An 18,405-nucleotide genomic window follows, 5' to 3' on the forward strand; every position below is an offset into this window, starting at 1 on the left:
TATGCATGAATGCTACTTGATGCCGCGTCATGTGTGCACACCCCATATAGATACAGATGGAGAGAGCCAAAGCAACGTAAAGGTTTCCAACGGTGACTGGTTCAAAGTTTAAACGAACAAATATTGTGGTCGACAGGGAATATTTGTTTCTGACACGCTGTTCGATATTTGAAAGGTTTTCTTCCTTTTTTTTTGATTGATATTTCTTTAATGAAGGTCAAATCCCCTGCAGAACAAGTAATACAATCAAAGAATTTAAAATTTTTCATTATTTGATTACGTAGCCATTGTGTAGCTTCACAATAAAATCAAGGGGTTAATTTTAATTGTTTGAAAAATAACGTAGAAATATAACGGCACAACGATGAAAAAAAGCGATTTGAAGTTTGAAATCATTTTCAATCCAATTGTATCAAATCGTTAAAAATACCTCAATTTTGGGGTTATATGCGATATTCGAAGAATTTGTTTTTTAACTTTTATTAACTGAGTTTTAAACTTTGGTCTCTGACCTAATCCTGTCTTTTTTTTTAACGAGGCAGCAATTTTTGTTTGCAGAGTTATCGCGAATTAACGAGAACCTATTTCGAGAGTATTTTGACATTTATGGTATGAAATTTGAACCATACGGCTTCAGCATCGCTGTTGGATATGTGTGCAATCCGCGGAAAAAGTTTAAAATAAGCGTGAAAATGCGATGAATCGTACATTTATAAATATGTGTATATTGATACAAAAATAAAAATTTATTTTGGTGAATTCTCTGACATCTAGCAAGCTTGAAAGCGTAAGATTCTGTCATTAAACTGTTAAATAAAATTTATTAGAAATTTATCTTACGTGGACCTTCTTCCAGGATTTGTGATACTAGTATAAATCGAAATATTCTTTACCATTTTGAGATACGATGTATCATTATCGCGATAATAGGGCTTCAAATTTACAGGTATGACTTCCGGCTTGCACTGTTTGAATATCAATCAGCATATGACCTTGCATGGACGCTATCACACATAAGAAACACACGCTAATGCGTGGCCACACGTGTCATACCGCTGACTGGAATTGAAACAGTGTAGGGAATCGTAATTGTAAATACGAACACCTAATATCTCCACAACTAAACCTCAGATCGAGAAATGGAAACGGATTTTCTGATGAATTAATTCTGGAAAAGAGTCTCACATTTATGGCGATATCCTGTATATACAAATGGGTTTTCCAGTGAGAGTGTCAGAACCTCGAATTGAAATAAAATGAAAACTACAAAAGATAGTCTGTTGCTCATTATTTTATTTTGACGTACATTCGATGACATTATATATGAAATAGAATATTATTTGAATGACCACTAAGTTTGTGTTTGGCGGAATGAAGTCGACAGTTTGTGGTTTGCTAGAAAAAAACAGAAAACTTACCATGGTTCTTTTTACTACGTTCCTTTTCATATCTATTTTAAAATTTTTTAAACCTACCCTCCACCTAATTTTCCTCTACTTTCGCTTCGTTTAGCAAATCCGGTTACTCTCTCTTAATATACGTATTCATCGCCATTTGGCCTTAAAGATTAACCTTAAAATTAATTGTCTCTCGTCACGCTATGGTGCTCCATCCCGACTATCTGGGCCCGTATGCCTGCATAAACTCTTGCCCCTCCTCTAGCAATCCTCCCTCACTTCTATGCCCTCACTCTCTCCGTTCCACTCCTGTTCCCTCACTCCCACTCCTGCTCTCCTTCCACTCATTCCTGTTCCACCAATCGCTACGTCTGCCTCTCCTCTTGTCTTTTCTCGTCCACGCCTTTTTCTCCGTAAAACAGAAATCCACTCATCCCATCATCTAGTAACAATCCAATAGAACAATATATACCCCTCAAAATTGCTTCTTATCATCCCCCTTTCCCCTACTTTCCTCAACCATAACCCTCTCCGATTTTCTTGACCGTTTATCCCTTTCCCTTCCTTCTCTAATTTCCCCTTCTTCACCTTTCCTGGTATCCCTCTATCTTCTCCAACCCCTTTGTGTCCCCATCGTCCTTATCCCCACTTTCTTCACTATTGTACCCCTGCAGTTATACAGGTCCTCCTCTTCGTCGTTCAACCGCCACCAAACCTCTCTGGATTTTTCTCACTCAGTTTTACTATTTCCCTTTCTGTCCTTTTGAAAGAGATAATTATATTAATAATAATTACTACCGTAATAAAATAGTAACAGCTACGATACAATACTCCCAAATGGCTAATTGGTTGTACTTTTCTTTTCAAACAATTTGTCCGAGTCTCTTGGCCATGAAATATAAGCCTAGATTCGAGATTTCGTGTAGCACGCAAACGACCAACGATTGGAATTTTTATTGTTATGGATTCTAGGAACCATTGACCAAACACGTGCACAAAATCTCGAGCGGGACGATCGCTTTAGGGCCTATCGCCACGAACAACGACTCTTAAACCCCGAAATTCGAAGAATCGAAAGTAAAACCAAAAGTAAAACAGCATCGAACTACTGTCACGAAAACAGAGACTGTGATAGATCTGACACTACCCACTTAGGATAATCGCGTCAAAATACTACTCGTTAAGGTACTTTCAATTTTTGATTTGAAATTGTAAAAAGGATAACTTAAAACTCTGTTTTTTACTCTAACGTGCTCTCAAAATGTCAGGTGAAAAAGCGTCTGTTAACATAAAAAAACAGTGGGATTTACTATACCGGTGACACATAATTTTCCAATTGTCCCTAAAGTATTCAAAATTGTTCAAAATGTACGCTCCACGTTGGGAAACACTGCCCTAACCTCAGGCAGTGATGAACCGAATTTTAAAGATTATGGAAAAACATACGTAATAAAAGAAGCTAATTTAAAAAAAGATCGAGGATCGTAGTCGGGGAATGACATTGACTTTTCCTTCATTACTGAAAAAAGAAAAAGAGTCGCGTTGCTCTAGAGAGAATTTACAACGTGCAATAAACACTGACACTTTGTGTGTGCTTAAAACCTAAGCGAAGCTTTGCTCGAAGCCACCGTGTCCCGAAAAACAATAAAAATCATCCACGTAACAAAAACTGACTCTATTGGCCGCATTGCGCGCGGCCATCGGAATCTCTGAAAGAAACGATAAAAGGAAGAGAGCGGGTGGTACTGTTTGTTCATCGAGTATTTGTAAAAGGAATACTACTTTTCTTACAAAGTACCGATGTTTGTGCTTTATTATTGGAAATACCAAGTTTAATAACAGGAAAGTGAAATATTTTCAAGATACGTGAACTATCTAAAATGTTAAAGGTCGTCGAATAAGTTCGCGCGATTCTCGTTACATAGGAAATTTCTTGCAATAACGATACGAGTACAAATGATAACGATGGAATATTGAGTTTAGTTTCAGAACTTATCTGAAAGAAATATTATCATCGTATTTCTTACATTTCATATTTTTTATGCAACTTCTTAATAAAACTTTTATGGGCTGTTGCATTTTAATTTTATTTTTATGTGCGTAATATAGTGGCAAAGTTTGCACGGAAAAATCTGACTCTGCGCGTAAAATCGTAATTGGAAATCACGTGACACGATGTATCAAAAATTTTATTTTCGAGATATTTTCAACTCGACGAAGAGCTTTTCTATTTTTATTAAAAAGGAAATCTTACCGACAGGATCAGACTAAATTATTACCAAGTGTAAGAAGAACAAATATAATCTCAGGAGACAAATTAGAACAATAATAGTAGTTTGGAACGGTCAGAAATACCTATGACGCAAGAGTATCTAGGTCAAGTACGTAAAATATGTACGACTTCACTATGTATACAGAACCATCGGCCTAAACCTAAATCTTACAGTATCAAATGTATTGTTCCCAAAAGTATTTCTCATCTTCGTAACAAATATTTTAGTTCGAAACTTTATTATAACGACAAAGCTAGATTCTATTGGCTTATTAATAATAGACTTATAAAATCAACAGATGTAGTAGTTCTCGAGTTACGTTAGTATTTTATTCAAAAATAATGTTATTTAGGGTTGTTTAAAGTCTCGTTTATTTGATATATTAAAAAATATGACTTTGGGCATCGATACATTAGTTTATTCTGTCTCTGAATGGTTGTATCTCGACGAAATCGTTCAGGTAATTTCTTCGTAGGCATCCCCAATCCGATCTTTCATATTATCAGGGGCGGCGGGTTCTTTCCGGTAAACTTTATCTTCTATAAAGCCCCAGAAGAAAAGTCTAGAGGTATCAAATCTGGGGATCTTGGTGAGAAGGGTATCTTATTTACTTCCTCTTCCTATCTAACAACCAAAAAACATGTTACTCAGTGTTTAGATGTTTTTCTTTGGAGACTTTGTAAACAATAAACTTTAACAAGAAGAATCCCCCTTTCCCTCTGAACACTCAGATCACAGATGTCTGCTAATAAATTACTAGAGAAACCTTCGAGTTAATAAATTGATGCTGAAAATCCTTTTGTCAAATAAAAAAAATAATAAATATTTTTGGAATTTTCATTGAAATAATTATTTCGGATTTAGAAGAGCTTGAAAGGGAATGGTGAAATTATAAATAGAAATAGAAATATTAAAGTTTTGATGATTGTTTAACGTAAACTAAAACTTAAACTAAAACCTAAACTAAAATGTATGAATATAAATGACTTAAAATGTACCGAATAAATTAAATACAATTTTTGGTTTGACTACTGCTTTTTGAGACTATGACGTTTGTAGGATCGAGTATCATGGTTTTAAAGTTGGTCTTCTTTGGCTATTTTACGACCCCAACACGATGGAAAGAAAGTTTAATTTGAATATGTGCTATAGGTGATTTAACGCTGGGGCTGAAAATTAATTTGTGGAGCTAATGGTGGGAATCAAAACTTTGGAAGAAGTTTTATTAAGTGACGAATCGGAAGAATGGCAGGTTGGAATTTATTGCGTCACAAATTAAGCACTTAGGGCTGCAAGAAGTTCCGTGCCCAGGAAATGGCTTTCTTTATTGCCTTCAAGTCGTAACTGGGATTTTGTACAACCACGCCAGATGTGCCTGACCCGATTAGCGAGGCTCATTCTTACTGTTAACTTTGGTAAACTGATTCTGGTATCTCAGGAGGTGCAACGTACGGGGAGTCAACAGCAACTTTTTTCTCGTAAACCAACTCTCCTTCAAAAGAGTAACACCCACACTACATAAACATAAATTTTCTAACGACATTCGACGCGTCAGACTCCCGGCCCACTGCTGTAAAACACTCCAATAAACGTTTTCGAAGGAGCACAAATTCTAAAAATAATAAAGATTACCTTCATTTTCATGCACAAACAACGCAAAACGTTCAAGAAAAGACGAACTGTTAGATTTTATAAATATTGACGGTGGCATTTGCTTTTCGTTGATTTAAAACTGTTTAAATTTTATTTAATTATTTCTCGTATACACTGTTGTATAATAACGCGTTTTCGAGAGCATTGAATTCCTCCCTCTCTCAATATTATATGGCTTATATTTTAAATTATACTACTTTATAGATACGTTTCATATATCATCTCGATCCCTCCAGTCGTTTTTCTTTGACGGGGTAACAAATAGCGGACGTAAACGAGTTTTATTTATATAACTGTCACGTATGCCACGTTTCAGAAAAGCAACGTCTCATATGTACCAACGCAATCATAATATATTAAAGGTGTTGATTAGACATACTGTACTTAGTAATGTTAGCAGAATGTGATATCGAAAAAGAAAAGTATAAATTCTGTTAGCTGTTTAACGATAAATAATTAAATAACAACAAATAATTCGGTGGCGTCAACCACATGATATTTTAATATCAACGGAGGAATTAAATTTGTTTTAGAAGTATTACTTACATGTAAGAATCAATTCTTTTGTAAACATTTTTATCATCAGTTAGTGTACATGTGATGTAAGAATTTCAAAATTGTTATGACATTCAAATAAATATTATAAGAATAGCTTTTAAATTATAATAGACAAAAGATTACGCAAGAGATATATTACTATGAGTAAAAAATTTGTATTTCAACGAAAATAAGATGCACTTTTCGTTTCCTCGCAGAACACACTTTTCTATTTTACGTACCAAAGTATCGATGCATCTCATTGCACCAGTTCTTTCAGGAAAGCTAGCCTAGATCTAGCACTGCGTAAAGTATTGTCGTTGTACTTAAATAAAAGAATAGGGCAAAACAAAGAATATTAATTTTCTGTAGCATCGAACATTTCTCAGCTTTCAATATTAGCATCATTATTTCGAATTTTAGTATTAGTTTGAAACAGTTGGAATAGCTGCAAGTTTGGTCATTCTGAAAGTGATTGAGTTGCATGGAGTTTCTCGGTCTTCTATGATTCTCGTAATATCGTCACTGGTTTGAGTTGTCTTAAGTATACGTTAACTATACTTGTATAAAGAAAATCTTCAACCTTATACGTGATTCAGTTTCACGAAGGTATAAGAGTAGTTAGACTTCCAGTGTTATGTCCATTATTATAAGATTGTATTTACACACTGTCCTATTATTTCAATTAGTTGTATCAACAGATGAAAATGCTTCTCGTACCGCAGGAGGTAGAACGTTACGTAATCCAGCATGAAATAGAAACTATCTCGTTTTGCATACAGACTGCAATTGTCTTCATTGTAGTTTCGAGTAGATCCTAATCAAAGAATCAAAATTCGTTTAACGTTTAAAATATCAGCGGGAAAAGGAGGGAATGTCAAGTTCTAGTATTTCTCAGAATACAAAAATTTATTTTTCGATATTATACAATATTTGAAGAAATCAAATTTCGTATTTATTACATCCACAGAGATAGTTCATTCGAGCTATTCTAGTTCCACACGTTGTCATTAGTATTCAAATCTTCTCCATGAAAGAAGGTGATGCAAAGAAATAACAAAGAAAATAAAATTAACATTAGAATTATAAAAGAAACAGATAGTAATATATGTCTAAATATAATGATTTATTTGGTATAAATATTTCAATGCTTATTTATAGGAAATTAATGCATTCAAAAGTATACAATTTTGCTTAAAACAATAAAGTTGATCTGTACAATTTTTCTACGTATCCATTAACGAAGAAACTACTTAAAAAAAAATTAACTTCGACTCGAAATATTTTCTAGGACCATAGTTTCGAAAATATTATTGAAGGAGTCGATTCAGATGGTTCACCCTGTATAACAGAATATTTAAACTTGTTAACGGTTGGGTACATTCGGTTCAAACGATTTTGCCTATACTACTACATACGTGTGCTGTGTATCTGTGATAATATAAACAGAATCGTTTGAACAGTATTTACATAGCCAAATTTGAACGAGTTTCGATGTAGGTCTATCAAAGGACTGGTTGATTCGCAGTAACCAGTTTGTAATTATTAACAACGATATAATTTTTAATAAGCATTGTTGGCACAGTTATCATGCAAAAGTAAAAGATTTTTCGTTTCAATTTATTTCTAGAAACGGTGTCGATCAATTAGGTCATTTGCCTACGCTTAAGCAACTATTTATCAATGTTTTAGATAAGAATACCTAATGAGAAAAATTGTCTCCACTTTCTTCTCATGACGGAAGTATATTTTGCAATATAAAAATATAATTTCTAAGTTTTCATTCTTTTAAATTGTCAATTGCCACTCTTAGGGTTTTCCTTTTGCTCCGTAAGTCACGTCAGTAATAATTAAATAATAATAATAATTAAACTCCTTATTGTTAAATACACGTATCCGATTTAAAGACAAATTGTTTAGTAAAATACAATCAGCGTTAGGTACCCTGCTTCTGTCTCTTTTCGTTATTGATCCATTTTCGTAGGAGGCTGAAATCACACCCCAATTGAAATCTTTGGACAATTTGGAACAATGGAGCCTCTGTTTGCGCAACTTTTCTTAGCACTGCTCGTTAAACAATGAAGAAAACTTCGATGGTCCGACGGATTGTTTGTTCCGGCCATAATTTTCAATACTTTTCCTTGGAAAGTTGCTCACCACATTTCGGAACCTTAATAAAAAAATTGTTACAAAAATTGAGTATGTAAATAATAGTGGCATTAAAATGGTACAATGCTAATACATTGACAATTCAAAATTACATTTTGAAGTCCTTGTATTCAGTAGTTTCTCCACAGATCAGTGTAGAATTGATCAAAGAATAGTGGAAAGGGATACCTCTAACCCTGGTACTCGATTAAATGAAATTTAAATTTACATATCCAATAAAGTAATTTTCAGAACCACGTTACCCCTCCGCGTTTCCCAAATGTCCGTGCTCCAGAATGTAATTAACGTTGCTGGCGTGTCCCAATAACTCTAAAATCGTTCGAAGACACCCTCAAACGGTGCCGTACAAACGCATCAATTCTGAGCGCAAATAAATCGACGACACGGAGTTCGTTTCGGCTCCGTCGCTGCTAAACGGGAATAAATAAAGACCGGAAACCCGGGGGCCGCGCGAGGAAATATTTATAACGAGCACGTTCCATCGGCGTAAATAAATTCGGGAAATCTCAGCTGCTCGATGGCGGCGCGATCGCAAGAAATGCCCGCGCATCTGTTCTCGCGCGGCGGCGTTGTTCCACGACGAGAGAGCGCGAGGAAACTTTTAGACGCGTATCGCCGGGATATCGAATAAATCAGGATGAACAGCCGCGGTCCAGAGGATCGGAAGGCTCAAAGGGGCTGGAAATAGCGCGCGTCCAGGAGAAGAAATCTTGCCGGTCGTTGGATATAATCGGTACACGCGAAGCGCGATCGGGGGCGGCACGTACGATTACCTCGCGGGGGTTCGACGTTGGCTCTCTCTCCGCGTCGTCTTGGGTCCTTCGAGCGTGAACGGAAATACCCATCGGTGTGTACCGGAAGCTCGCGGCAAAGCCCTCGGTCCCCCTCCATTTTAGAAAAGGGATCCCTGTAGCGGGCTCTGTGGTAGCGTGACAAGAGTCGCCAACACCGCGGAAAGAGAGAAGAAAAAAAAGAGAAGAAAAAAAAAAAAGAAGCGGGACAGAGCAGGGTTGGGGAGACCGGTGGAGCGCGAAGGGATGGAAAAGGACGGCAGATAAAAGGGTAGGAAGAGAAACCGGTCGTTCTAACGGGGGGTGGGTTCGATTCGCTGGTGGCAGCGGAGGAGAGGAGAATAGTGTGGTCGCAGGAGAGGGGTGACATTATATTTGCGCAGGGCTGTCCGATAGGGCGCAGTATCGTCGCGACCGCCGTCGCGTGCACGTCGATTTTTCGTGCGTTTACGTGTTTAGACCCGCGAGTGCGTCTGCACCGAGAACGTCGCTTTCACTTCTCGTTGGTCGTGCTTTCTAACCGGCCAGCTTAACACCACTTTGTCTCTCGTTCTTCTCCAGTTCCGCCCTTTCTCTCTCTCTCTTTCTCTCACTCTCTGTCTCTCTCTGTCTCTCTCTCTCTCTCTCTGTCTTTTTCTATCTCTGTTTACCAAACTATCTACTTTTTTTTCTCCCCTCTCCGCGCTGTCTTCAGCGTTTCCTTTTCACGACTCCGGTTCCACGCGTATCCGCATCCCTCCGATTTCTCTGCCCGTTGTTCGCGCGTTGCACGAAAAATAAAAACAACACGCATCCGCGAGTCGAGCGAGAGTCCTCGGAGCAGGAGTCGCGAAGTGTTCTGGTCTACGAAAAGTGAGTAGAAAAAAAGTGTTGTTTGCGTGACCGTTGGTGTGTTCGTTTCCTGTTTGCACTGCCTGCGCGAAGGATCTCTCTACCCTTTAAATTTTGTACCCCACTGCATGGCCACCCCACAAATCGACTGACTTTCGATTTTCACGCAACGCGTTGCGATCTTTTGCACTGTCTGGATGGGGGATAACGCCGCGGCTGGATGCCTGGCGCTCGAATAATTGCCGGTAATTGCCGCGGGATTGTCAGGTTTTCGATGGGATACCATTTCGAGCGATTCGGACGGAGTAACAAGATCGGTGGACTGAATGCACTCGTTTCACCGTCGACGCCGTGATAATAGAGGGTGAATCACCGTCCGAGCAAATGCTAGGACCTTTACCGATTGCGCAATATTAGTTGACATTCTCGCGTTGCGTGAAAAGTCACCGAAAATAGAAACCGAACTGATTTCGTCCCATCATCGTCTCCGTGTTTCGAAATCAGGTAGGTAACATTACGAATCTATCGTTCTTTTGTGCGCGAGATCGAACATCGTCGAACAAGTTCCATAAATTGCACCCTCCAATATCTAGAATTCTGTGCATCCAACGAATTCCTTTTCCTTGTAACATTGCAATTCCCGAATGGAATATCTTCAGTCCTTTCTCTTTCCAGAAATACATTACAGAATTCTCCCGAATTAGCCGACTTTCGTGTTTTGGATGTATTTATTTATCTTTGCTCGTTTACAGAATGTTTACGAAACATTCTTTTTTCTTCACTTTGGAGGAACTCGAGGAAAATTTCTCTCTGCAATATTTAGAGTTTCGCCAATGAATCTGTTTTTTTTTTATTGTAATCTCGAATAGAATATTTGCAGCTATTTCCATAGCTTTGAGGGAAATCGACGATCGTCGAATTAATTCCAGAATCCTACTGTGTAATTTTCAGAGCTTTGTGTTTCGATACTCCATAGTTATGACAGCCACAGAAAAGCATTTGTTTCGGTAAAAGAAAATTTGTGATTGAAGAAAAGGATTTATTTCATTTGACGTAATGTCTGAACAAATTTGATAATGAGAAAAGATCTCCAGTCAATTACAGTTAAACAAATTTAATTCGAATTTTCGCGCAGATTTTGTTTGCGATTCTATATGTAAATAAACTTTATAAAATAAAATATTTGTTTTCGTTTCGTTAATAACATCGATATGTACTCATTATTCTGTTCAACTGTATCGTAGTTGTATTGCTTTTCTCATATTGCGATTAATATTGACAGAACAGAGTTTCATTTAAAGGGCAATTAAAATTTTTTATCGTTTCACAGAACCTTTACAAACGACTGATTATTTTTTATAATGGAAATATTTTCGTCTTTTTATAACCACGTACAAAGTATTCGTGTTTATATTATTCCCATCAAAAGTTTAATATCAGTAGCTCAGTTTAAAATTACATGCAATATTGGCTATACTAATTTACCAGTAAAGTTATAATCATTACGTAACAAGTAATTATTTTTAACATCGAAAACTCCTTTTTTCCTAGAAAATCGAAAATCCAATATAGAGGGTATTATCCTTGGGAACTAGTTTGAAATGATTATCTGGGGAGTGTATTGTACGCTTTGGGGAAAAAGAAAAGAAAAGAAAATGGAGGTTATATCTTCCGTATAAAATTGTTTAGAAATAAGCTGATAAAGATAAGTTCGCGGCGTTGCAAATGTGGTATAAGCCTACGGAGGAGAAATTCGATTTCCGTGTTATTGTGATGCCATTGTGCATGAGCTATCTCTTTATTCAACTTTGAGTCCATTCTACTATTGTCCAATTCTGTACTTGACAATATGAACCGTAACAGTCAGTCAGTTCGAAAATACGTTTTTGTCGTAACACTTAGATCGAATGACCCATTAACAGAGTAGCAACGAAGTTCTCCAGACAATTTTCATTTATTTCATTCGTTATTCCCAGTTTGTTAACAAAAATTAAATATCCAGCAAGAAATCAAGTCAATATTCACAATAAAATAATAACACTTTATTATATTTTTTTAGAAGCTTTCATTTTAATGTATATCATTAATATAAATACATTATAGTTATTAGAAGCACTGTACACACAAATTGCGTAACTGTTTATTGACAGAATATTATACACGATGAGTGTATCTATGGTGCATTTAATTTCCATTGTTTACTGATTCATAAGCGCGTAATATTATTAATCCTCCCATAAAACGATTGTTGTTCTAAATTATTATCGGTTAATAAACATCCATGTGCGCTATTTGGTATCAAAATTTATGTATTTTGAATTATTTGTTGCAAAGAATTAATTTTGCCTGTTCCGCTCAAATATTTATATAATAAAGTGGGTGTACCGATGATCGAAAATATTATGTGTTAGGAGAAAATATTAAAAGTTTCCAATTTTTATTCTTAATATAAACAAGTTTCGAGAAGTTAAAATTTAAAGTCAGTGCAATAGTTATTTCTTTACAATTCTATAGTGTTACAAGTTTTCATTCTTTTTTTCTATTATTTTCTATCAAGTGCAACAAAGACAACGAATACAAAGAAATAAATAAATGCGTATCGCGATTAACAGCAGTAGAATTTTTCACATTTCTTACGAGTTTTTGTCGTTTGCGTTCCGCATTGAAGTTTGACAGTTTCTTGAAGCGTTTTACCGAGCTTTTGAAATATACGACGCGATGGTTGATTTCCGTCAGAATATTTTTCCACGTACAAATATTTCGATCTCGCAGAAATTTCCTCGCATGCACCATAAACCGAGAATCGTATCACGCTTTTCGCTATTACTAAACTTCGTCGTTACGGTTGCTTGACACGTTTCGTTCTACGGATTTCAGTTTACGTGGCCATAACTTTGAGACTTAATCTAGTGTTTATAAACACTTTATGATGGGATTTCACCAGGTTCGAGCATTATTGAAACAAAGCATTTGAAAAATGATCCTTAAAAGTATATATTACCATTCGTGTGAATTCATTTTAACAGTCAAATGATTTTTCTCTATATTCTATTATTTAGCACTCAAGTGAAATAATTTTCTGTTTTATTTTCAATTCGAGTAAATTTTTAAATAAGTAACAAATTCTCAGATTCTAAATTGAATAATTTATCGTGGACAAAACGAAAGTTCATCCAAATAACAAACAGGTGACTTGACCAGAACTTCAGACAGTAGCCCTCTTGTTTACGTGTGCAAATATCATAAATATTAGACTACAAGGAAGTTGTTTAGCACAGGCTCCCGTATGAAGCTAAAATATTTACTTTCGGATTCATTTATGCAGAAGTTGTTGGGGAATGCTTTCCTGCCGATGCGTTTGGAGCTCTGATCTGAAAATTAAATTATCGTGCACCCTCCGTATTTCAGGCCTTTAATTTTTTAAAAGCTGAACCGATCTTCGCTTTAAGTTGAATTACTAATCCTTTGAACCTTATAAATAAACGTTTTAACTCCATTTATTCTGCCACGTCCAATTCAACGTAGCAATCCTTGAAAGAAATATATCATATTTAGATATCATACTTCCAGTTGTAATCGAAGATGTATTTTCGAACAAGACGCGCAATTTGTTGTCTGAAAAAAAGTATACATAATATTCCTGGTAATATTCAAATGAAAATGAGGTTCTGTTATTTCATTTTCGATTATCCAAGCCCAAACGTTCATACTGACGTGTTGTAATCGAGGTTCTAGAGCAACACAGTAATTTCTGGAATTTCACTAACGCTTGGTTATACGTCCGTTGAAAATTCCAAAACGTGTAAATCGTTCTACGTCGGTTCGTTATATTGTGATATTATAATTACGTTATGCATCGAGAGAGTTAGATTACCGGAAAATATTACGGAAAATGACGGAAAGTCATTCGCGGATGAGGTTGCATTATGTTTAACGCATGGTGTTCGAAGAATTGTTGGTTTATTGACTGGACACTAAAAATAAATTTTACTCCCGTCGATACGAGAATTATTTGACTGCGTTTTGTCGGAGACGTCGCTTGTGCGTTTTCAGAAATTGCTTGCCTATGACGTAATTCTCGGATTTTGTGATGGTTGGAAAGAGCCATATTCAACGAGAGTTCATCCTACTCTTTGAATTACGTGTCTATAGCGTTTGCTGTACAAACGAGTCGTACCAGATGCGTTGCCAGCGCATACACCCAACGCAAGGAACGTATCCGTGTATTCACGATTACTGTACCTCGAATCGATTGTAAGTAGGACAACAGGAACGATAGGTAATACAGATCATGACGTTGTCGATGTTTACAAATACAGCATTCGTTAGTAATAGTATCGCATAGAAATATATGGGATCGAGACTTAATTAATCCTTTCGGTATTTATGTTGACGATTCAATTTCTCCAAATTTTTGAATGGAATCAAAAAGATTTTCTTCTAGCAGCTGAACATATTTTGCACCTGTAAGTTTTCCTTCAATAATGGCTAAATTGTCTACATTTTCAATATTAAAACAATCCCATATCATTACGCTACCTCCTCCATGTTTCACGTTTGGCGTAATTAACGTGGATTTGAATGACTCCTCTACCTTTCTCCATACATATTTTCTTCTTCTGTTCGATTTTAATTCAAATTTGGATTCGTCACTCCAAATGATCGATTTCTTGTAATTTACATGACCGTGTAAATTATATTCGTGTATTCGAGATTTTATTTGTGTAATTCCAATCGGTAAACAAAGATTTTCTTTTATTTCTTTCGCTGTAGTAAATGGATTTTTGTTAATTTCTGTAAGAATTGCTCTGTCTTCACGCCTAGTCGTTTGTCTTCTCCGACTCGTTTTAGGTCAATTTTCCGCTTTTTCGGTATTTTTGAGTTTTTTAAATATTTTTATAACTCCTTCTCTTGATATACCGAAATCAGAAGCAATTTTTTGTAGGGAATCACCTTTTACTCGTTTTTTATATTCTGCGACTCGTTCCTCTGGAGTTAATTCATGTGTTTTTGGCATACTATAGAAAAATTACACTTTTTAATTATCAAATACAACTGAAACATATTTTTCAACTTTACTGTTTTTATAAAATAACGTTAACACTTAAGCAGAAGGTTAATATTTTATCTACAGAATGAAAATTTACATGTGTCAACTTACTTTTCGACCACACAAAAATGCACTAGCTCTGCAAAACACTGAATATTTTCCACAAACGTTCACTCTTTTGGTTTCTGTTTTGTACTGACGCATTGTTGGCATTTCATACGTAAACAATTCAGGCACCGTAGCAACAATGGTCAAATATATAAGGCACCAGTTAACACAAAATATGCGAATCGTTAGAATTTACGAATGTCAACATAAATACCGACGCGAGTGTATGTTCCTTTTCGTTTCACAAAAATGACATATATTACAAAACTTCTCGGTCAAGTAAAATGTATCGCCATTTTGATGACGGCATGGCATTACTATAAATAATACGTTTGAAAAATGTGAAAATATGAAGTGAAAATTGTTGAAAGTAATACGAAAAGAATCAAATTAAATACGAAAAATGTCAAATTATTTTTATCAATCGTTTATACGTCGAATATATTTTTCTGTGACATTTTAATAATTTGAGAATGAAACGAAAGCGCAGCGTCATTTTTCTGGAAATGAAACGCTTATTTGCGAACGTTATATTTTATGTTTTCGATTTACTTTTCTATTAAGTATTTCCCCCTCGGCACTTTCGATTACCCTGTACAAGGTGTTCCGTTCAGTAATTGATAAAACCTGAAAGGCAGTGATTTCAGTTGAATAAATAAATCGAAAACATAGAATAACATGTTTTCGCGCGATGTTCGTATTTAAACCTTTTCACTATAGTTATTTTTCCATGTTTGTTCTCTGCTACATTTGATATAGTTTATAACTTGTGAATTTACAGGGAAAGAAAAACTGCATATTATATGATAGAATTGCTATCATAGTATTTTTTGTTAAGATAAATAATTTGAACTTTCACGAATTTTTCCATGAAAAACAGTGTTTCATTTTCGAAAAAATTGAAACATTTAAAAAGTACGATAAGAATACCGAACAATAAATAATTTTGTTCTATTCGCAATTAACAAAGTTTCCTTTTTATAACAAAGGTAGCGTAATAATAATTTCTGACAGTGCACGTATGCTCGTGTATTTAATATGCATTATTATGCGAACGATATTAACTGCTCCGGTTTTTAGAAATTCTGGCCTATTTTACGAAGCGCGGAACGTTTCATGGGGAAAAAATCGTCAACCTGTTTTAGTTTAACCGGAATCGTCCTATTTTCTTTCACTTGGACAAATTTTCACGGATAATGAATTCACACGAAATTTTATTAAAGGGCGCGAAAATACGTAGTTTGAATTACAAGAATGTAGAACCTCGTGAAAGCCCGTGAAGCGTAATTATCATATAAAGAGGCTCATGTTTCACAATTGAACATGTTTAAAACAACGTTCGTGAAATAAAAATATTACATTTTCGTGTAAATGGAAGGTGTCGTGGTATAGAGGGGTTTACAAATAATGCTAACCTAGAATTCACGAAAATAATTATACGTCAATTTCTAAAACTTTCTAACATTAAAGTTTTTACATTTGACATGGAAAATAAATAAATTTAAAATAAATTAACAAAATGTTATGCTCGTGCAAAGTACTTTTATATATTTTAAAAGACTGCTGTTTGTTAGTTAGAGCTTTTATATTGATTTCATTCTTAACGTAAATAATTATTCGTTTGTGTATTTTCAAAATTTTTCGTGATTGCAATATTTCTATAGTAAGACTACTATAATTGTAGCTTTTTCTGTAGTTCTCTCTATTCTAATTTTCGAATAATTAGTTCTGAAAAAATAATTACTGTAGAAAATAGAAGTACATATAGGTCAATGAATTTCACATTATTAAGTATTTTGTTCTATTGTTAATTAATTATATTTTGGTTTGTTGTAACACACATCAAAGCGATTCAACTCTTCCACGAAGTTGATGATTTTGACTTTTCCGCGGGTACAAGGTTACTTCTTAATTAAAAATAAAGCTTTCTTTTGACCTTATTTTCCTACCATTGTATCCATGCACGCATATGGAACTCGTTTGTAATTCCGTTAATAACACTTCCCCGAGGAAGAAATTATGGACTAGTAACACGCAATACTTTTACCAAGAAAGACATTCGAAACAAAGGTTTTAGCGAATTAAAACGTTTTCAGAAAGTACTCGCGATCGATGGTACTCGAAATTCGTTTGGAAACTTTTAATATGTTACGAGTGGAAAAAAAACATTGTTCGTACAAGTATCGAGGTAAATAATTACCTGTTATAAACAAAACAGTAAACGCGAATTTATAATTTTCCACCGGAGCTACAGATTCATTAAAAATTATTCACGCACCTTTAAAAGTTTCCAAACGGCGTTGATTGCACGGAAAAATCATTGAAAATGTGTGCAAATGAAAATTTCATGCATGGTTCAATATTATCCCACATCGATCACGCGGAATAATTATTTCCACGTATGATTTTTGGCGTTTCTTTTTTTGTACCACGAGAGAATTGGAGAGAATAATAAATCATTTACGCGAGTAAATTCAAATATATCTTCAAAGAGGCGTTAAAAATGGCTGGGATGCTCCGTAAATTTTTATTTTGAATAAGTTTGGTGTAATTAGATTTTGTTAGTAATTGAGAAGAGTACGGAAATCGTCTTTTTCATCCTCTGACAAATTGCAATTGTTTATTTTCCGTTAATTTTACTGGAAGAAGAAGATTACGACGAACCGCGAGAGAATGCATTAATTTAAAGTGCCGATATTTAGCTATGTAGGAATTTATTCAGTAACCCGATTAATAAGAGTTGAATTTCCCTCAGGCTCGTTGGATATTAAAAACCAATACGTCGATCAACGAATTACTGCGTTAAATGTGAATCACGTTGTGAATGCTATTGTTCGATGTATTAGTGTTTTCTAATCATTAACAAAGAATATTTCTCAATTGAAAAAATATGGGGCATTCATAAAATACTTATTTAGTTAAACATCTTCAAAATTAATAGAGATAAAAAAAATATCAAATGTGAAAGAGTTTGTTTTTTACGAGTAATCGCAAAGTCTAATTGTGGCCACTGTGGTCGATTAGATCATTTATTAGATTTATTAGAATGTATTTTCGTATCTCCATTCGTTTTCTAAACACTTTTTTATCCACAACTTCAAACATAGTTTGAACATAAATATCAACCAATAAAGAATGTTCCATAATGGTCACTGTGGTCGATTAGATCATTTATTAGATTTATTAGAATGTATTTTTGTATCTCCATTCGTTTTCTAAACACTTTTTATCCACAACTTCAAACATAGTTTGAACATAAATATCAACCGATAAAGGATGTTTCATAAAAATTGAAAAATGTCGATGTTCTCATTCTCCATCTTTTTATGGTGTAATTTGTCATGTATGCAAGTAGAAGTTTGGCTTTGCGACCAATAGATATGGCGTATCGTTCGACTGTGTACAAGGCTTGTGATAGAATCTAGGATTGAAAAATATCGATCTCATTTTTCAACGTAGTCGTGAAGTACTACAAGATGAAAATATATTGCGTATGAAAATTAAGTGTAAGATCCAGTCAAGTATATGTAATGGAATTCGAACGATTGAGGTTTTAAATCAGGAATAATTCTCACCGGGTTGAATTCAGAGGAAGC

The 18,405-nt window shown here is 35.0% G+C and overlaps 2 protein-coding genes across 3 annotated transcripts in view; both read left to right on the forward strand.

The window, feature by feature from the left end:
* Fucta (glycoprotein 3-alpha-L-fucosyltransferase A) overlaps nucleotides 1-18,405 on the forward strand; it is a 428,362-nt gene that overhangs the window by 57,491 nt on the left and 352,466 nt on the right. The window lies entirely within an intron of this gene.
* The window catches only part of LOC143345931 (1-phosphatidylinositol 4,5-bisphosphate phosphodiesterase epsilon-1), a 210,264-nt gene continuing 201,015 nt past the window's right edge, over nucleotides 9,157-18,405 (forward strand). For both annotated transcript variants that reach the window (XM_076773555.1, XM_076773556.1), the window contains exon 1: nucleotides 9,157-9,672. The gene's annotated coding sequence lies outside the window, so the exon portion shown is untranslated. The remainder of the gene's footprint in view (nucleotides 9,673-18,405) is intronic.

Source organism: Colletes latitarsis, chromosome 9 (genome assembly GCF_051014445.1).
Source record: "Colletes latitarsis isolate SP2378_abdomen chromosome 9, iyColLati1, whole genome shotgun sequence".
NCBI lineage: Eukaryota > Metazoa > Arthropoda > Insecta > Hymenoptera > Colletidae > Colletes > Colletes latitarsis.